The sequence below is a fragment of the Pelmatolapia mariae genome, linkage group LG3_W, assembly GCF_036321145.2.
Source record: "Pelmatolapia mariae isolate MD_Pm_ZW linkage group LG3_W, Pm_UMD_F_2, whole genome shotgun sequence".
NCBI lineage: Eukaryota > Metazoa > Chordata > Actinopteri > Cichliformes > Cichlidae > Pelmatolapia > Pelmatolapia mariae.
The window spans coordinates 76,671,764-76,677,883 of record NC_086229.1 but is presented as its reverse complement, the minus strand read 5'-3'; the positions used below and the strand labels follow the sequence as shown (position 1 = coordinate 76,677,883).

The following is a 6,120-nucleotide window of genomic DNA, read 5'->3' as shown; positions in this document are numbered from 1 at the left end:
AACATACACTAGTAAGGCGGTTCCACTAGCAGCCATATTTATCCAAGCATCATCATTGAGTAGACAATGTTTGACAGACGATGTGGCTCTGTAGCCTACCCCGGCTGTCATTACCACATCAGGCAATATTTCTTACTCTCTTTGTAGAAAACAGTGTGCTGCAAACCTCAGAAAATTCACATTTTTCTGAATTTTAAATGAGGCCTTTAAATGAGGCATACCTCATTTAGCCTCCTAGGACCTGGCATCCACATATGGGGACATCACATTTTGGGTTGTATAGACTACAATACTAGATTTTGCTCTTTCAACTGAGCCATATTGCTCAAAGGTGCAAAATTGTTTTTTCTCATTTTGTTTTTGTACTCAGGAAAAACTGCTGCTGTGTTCAGACACCAAATAAAGAGTTTTGCACATCATTACTCAATTATGACTTTATAGTGTTCTATCGAACACTATAAAGTCAAATAGCAAAGAGAAATTAAAAATGGATGCCATGAAAGAGTTTGGGTCCTAGGAGGTTAAACGCTCTACAATACTACAGGTCTCTACACCCTTTAGTGCCAAAAGCGGATTCTCCTCTGATGCAGACTGTTAGTAAATCTGCTGTCAAAATGTGCAAAAAATGAATTTTGATCCACGTTTTAGGGCAAAATTATCATTTTAACAAGGTACATGATTTATTTATTATCATTACAGTTGGAGTTGGTTAACAAAGTCTTGTTCCACAAAGTGAGCATAAAAGTTGAGTATAACAATAAAGCAATGTTATTGTGTGTGTGTGTTGGGGAAGGAGGGGGAGGGGGAGAGGGAAAAGAAATTACAGGAAGTTATAATCTATTAAGGCGATGATAACTGGTCTTAATCACACTTATCGCTCTGTGAAAACAAAAAGTCAGCACATTAGATTGTGGGAAACAACTTTAGCACAGTGGTAAGTTTAAAATCAGGCTTTCTCAACTAACTGATCTTTTTTTTTTTTCTCTGTGAATTACATAATAAGAACGTTTCTGTTACAATGTAGTAATCATACCACTGACAAACTGTTATAAAGTCTGTCTAGGAGCCACACCACTGGAGCAAGGTTTGTAACACCCACTGGTCTCCAAACAGTCAACGGTGAATTTTAGGCAACTAAAGCAGAACTGCACCTTACAACGATGACATGTAATGTTTTTACACGCAGTTGTGTCATGTTCCACAAGTATGCCACATGTGGGACAAGCACGGATTGAGGGACAGCCAGTGATGCCCACCATATCCTTGAAGGTGATATCTGGACAGTTTCTCAGAATTTCAAAGGACTTATTGACACAGCCATCATTCTGACATCGGTCTAAACGTGGGGCTGTACCTCTTCATTTCTTCAAACACTGCCAGCAGAACATGAAGGTCTGATTTAGATCAGCTTTGCACACTGTACATTCAACACACAGATTACTGAAGTCAGCTCTCAGCACAAAAGACTTGCAGCCAGGACACTGTTAATGAAAAAAGATGATAATTTAACACACAACATTTCAACAAATATGATATAGAAAAAAAAAACTGCAATAAACAAACTTACTGATTTGAAATCAAAGACGTCCTTAGAATTGCTGAACATTTTCTTTTCAAAGTACTCGATTTCTTTAGGGGTTAGAAGAGCCATTTTACAAACCTCCTCAAAGGACCACTCAGCATCACAGCCAGTCTGGCCGCACACAAACTTGCTTTCACCCTGAAACAGAATATACAAAAATACATAAAGACTAGAGGAAAAGCAACCTCAAACAATAATACAGTTGGATTGAATGCTTTATTTGTTTATTTTTGCTATTGAAGTAGGGCATGCCAGAAATGACATTTGAGAACTTTATTGGTCTAAAAAAACAAACAAACCCTTAATCCATTCCTACACTCCTGACCTGTTGCTTAAAGTAAGGAAACCTATGTAAGGCTTTTCTGCTCCAACTTGGAAAGCAAAGCACCACACCCCTCCACTTTCAGCCACACTATTCCTGTCAGTAATAAAACAATAAAATTTAGAGACTGAGTACCTAATAATTATTTTTAAAGAGTTGGGCCATACACTGCTCTGATAGAATGATCCTAATCGTATACCAATTCCAAAGATCAACAAGTTCTTCGCTCCCATCCTTCCTTACAAATACAGATTACACATCAGCTACAATTTGTGTTTGAAAGCACCATAGGTATAACAAAACATGTGACACAAAACTTCTTGATTTCAGACAGAGTTGTGAGTGCTGCATTATATTCTCGTAAATGGGTACCTTATTTTGTGACACAGTTCAGTGTTCATGTGCTATACAGTATGTTTAAACACCGCCGTTAGGACATGTGGACTGGCCATCGGCCATCAGCAGCACGTTTAAGCTTGATCAGCTGTTGTTAGAATTTATTAAATATTAACTTCTAGTATCAGCTGATGTTTGCTGGAGCCACAGCTGTAAAAGCTGCTGGTCATGATGTCGGTTTGGTTATCTGGTGAGAGGGAAACATGCAGATGAAACCAGGAGATGTCCTTACTGAATCATCAGAGCTGAACAGGTGATGGAGAAACAGGTTTACCTTTTAGGTGACATGAATGAGTTGAAGGGAAGTTATGAACTATTTCTGAGAGACAAATAAAACCAGGATCCTTTTCTAAGTAGCTGACAGCTGGTAACTGTGCAGGGGCGAGTCTAGCAAAGTTTTGCCAGGGGGCCAGGTAGGGCATTAACAGAGAAAGGGGGGCACAAAGAAATACTTTTCTTTCTTATTCTCATTTAAAATGTCTCGCTTTAATAAATAATTATCTGAATCTTACAACCAAAGTGGTCATCTGATGTAAAATATATAGAAATCATACATATACCAACAAGACAGTGTACATCACTGTCACAACAGCGTTTGTTTTCATTCAAAGGCTTTATGGCTTTTTCTATAATACCTGGTGGGCCGGTCTCTAGTCAAAATGCTCGGACCGATTTTTTGTCCCACTCCAGCCCTGACTTTTACTTATTTGGGTTTGGAAGTAATCATATAACGTCCTACCTCATCCAGCAACTGATGACACCAGGTAGTGAGAGACATGGGAGTGACAGCATGACCACAAGACATCAGTGCTCTCAGAGACTTGAAGTCCTCACATAAGACTATGAGTCACACATGAAAACAAATGCTATTACAATTACACAGTGCACGGTAGGAAACTTACAGTTCATGATGTGAAGACTTACAATCCATTTCATCATCTCTATCCACAAATGTGAGTGTAGAGTCCTCTGGGTTGTAACGCTTCTCCTCACATGTCAGATTGCTTGTAGAGTCCTGAGAGGGAGTTCTTTCTTCAGTTGTCAGCATGCTCTCAGCTTTTGAGACCAGTCTGACTCTGATCATGTTTTCTGGTCATTTGCACAAAACAAGCAGGTATTCCCCAAAGAATATTTATTAAATTTTACATTTCATCCAACTGTATGACTCATTTTTGGAAATCTCTTTTATTAAGAACTAATTAATACAGCCTTCACTTGCCATAAAATCTCGACCAGGGGCTGACTAAAGCAAAAAATAAAGAAGGAATTTTAACTCCATCGGACACTTAGGCTAGTGCTACAGGGCTGCCACCATACCAAATTTTCTCTACATGATTAAAATTTCTTATTACTGTCACTCTCTCTCTCTCTCTCTCTCTCTCACACACACACACACACACACACACACACACACACACACACACACACACACACACACACACCTTTATGGAGGGTGCTTTGTCTAACATCATGTGTACATAACTAGCAACTGTGTGCGTCTTGGTGCGCACGCAGGACAATCTATAAAAAGCGACAGACTGGTGCTTTAATTCTGAGTACTGATGTTGGTGGAAGAGGTGACGAGGACCCTTCACACGCGCATTCATCTGGTTCTTTACGAAGCGCATATGCGCACATGGCTGTGGTGTATGCATTATAACGCAGTAGGAGAGCGGGGAGAAATCATGCCTGAAACAATCCCCCCAAAAGGTTGTGCCGACGAATCAGAAGAATCATAATATTCAAACAAAGGTAAGTGTTTCTGAGGTAACAACTCGCCAATTATTTAATGCAAAAAAGAAAACTGAGGTAAGCGAGGAAATGCCAAAATTCTAGAATGCCAGAATCACAAAATTGCCAAATCCTTCTACCAAGGGAATGTTTGTCTACCACGAGAACCTATTTTGCGTCATCCTGACGTTTATTAATAGAACAATCAGAAACAATCTATCAAACAGAAACATATCTAAGTTTATGTGAAAAGGAAATGAAGCTAAAAATGAAGCTAAAAAATGATAATAAAAAATAAAACTTGCCAAATGGAGATCCGAACGGTGCGCCTTATCTTATTTTTCAACGACGATTAGAAGTCGCAACTGCTCCTAGGTCTAAATAGTGACGTTGGTCACGTGGTCGCGGTATGACGCGTAACAGATACTGACGTTTCTGTTTCTGAATCGTGGTCCTGTCAAAGTAGACAGGACAGGGGCCAGTGGCTTAAATAAAACGGGATTGCTTTTGTTTGGTCATTTTGGTCAGATTTGTCTACACAACCTGCGTGATGAATCTGTTTTGTAGTTATTTAGATTTGGGATGTCTATACGACTTCTAAACCTCAAACTTAGGAAATATTGTGGTTGAACAAAACCCTTTACGTTACAGTGGTTAAGAAACCCGAAACGTACAAAAACTAAAACAAAACATTGCAAAACAATAAAAAGTAAGAGGAAACGAGAAAAACCGTGGAAACTAACTGAAACTAAGCTGAACTGGAAATAAAAACACTAAATAAACGAACACAAAATTCTACACCTAGAAACTACAAAATTAAAATAACGATGCGCACACATCATGCTGTAAGAAAAATAAAATAAAAAAAATATCCATAAAATGAGCTACACTCTATTCACCTTGATGTAGATGAATGGCGTGGGCTGCCTATTTTCCACAGAAGTGTGTCAGTTTTGCAACTTAATTTCCAAAGAGAAGAAACAGCGGTGAGCTGCATTAAATATTACAGTGTTATTAAAAGTTTTTGCCAGTTTTTAAAATCGAAGGAACGTGTCTATTGCAAAAACAGGTTGCCTTCCAATATTTTATTACCGGATTTTTTTTTTTTTTTTTTTTTGCAATGCACCCTGTGCCCTTTGTGCGGATTTCAAGCACCACTTGCCCTGGGCTTGCCCACTGAATCAAGAGCTCAAGTCACCTACGCCTGGTATATCGTCTCGACTTTTGAAGATGTGAAATAATCCACGTATGCAAACTGTCCTCAAGAGCACCAGGAAACTAGGAAACAGCGACATCGACACGAATTTGATTCCGGGTCTGTTTCCAACTAGGAGACTAGATTAGACCAACAGAAAAAAAGGTGAGCCGATGGTCAAAATCGAAATGATCGCGGGTTGAAAAAAAATGAAACAAGTCATAAAAATGTAACCAATTTATTTATAGTTTTATTGTTTTATTTATTGTAAATCAGTTTACTCAATCAAAAGCTGTTTCATTGAAAACAAACAAACAAGCAAACAAACAAGGACGTAAGCAATTACTTTTTTTAATCGTATCACTGAATATTATTCACTCTTTCAAAGACAGTCTGGCAGGATAACTATTATAGAAGCAAAGTCAACCTCTGGATCAAGTCCCTTTTGACTGGGGAATAACATCACAATGAGAAACAAGTACTTCAACAGATGTCGATTAAATAAGTCTAAGTATTTCGGAAGGGTTATTGGCTGGGTAATGGACCTCCGTGCAGTGGCGGTCCTAGCCTGTTTGGCGCCCCGGGCGAACACGCCCTCTGGCGCCCCCCCCCCCCCCCCCCCCCCCCCCCCCACACACACACACACACGCACGCACACACGCACACACACATACACACACATATGAAGAGAGAGAGTATGCATAGTATGCAAACGGCTACCAAACAGACATCATAATTCGTCATACAATGGGAACAGGACAAATCAACAATTGACACTGACTAATTAATATTATATTATTGTATATATTGTTTGGAGTTTAGTCTGCTACTGTTACTATTTTTACCATTTCTTCTTGGAGGAACTGTAACCCACATAATTTCCTTAGGGATTAA

At 39.1% G+C, this 6,120-nt stretch overlaps 1 pseudogene; it reads right to left on the bottom strand.

Moving 5' to 3' along the window:
- Positions 1 to 1,046: 1,046 nt before the first annotated feature.
- On the bottom strand, positions 1,047 to 3,384 carry LOC134623990 (uncharacterized; annotated as a pseudogene).
- Positions 3,385 to 6,120: the final 2,736 nt, after the last annotated feature.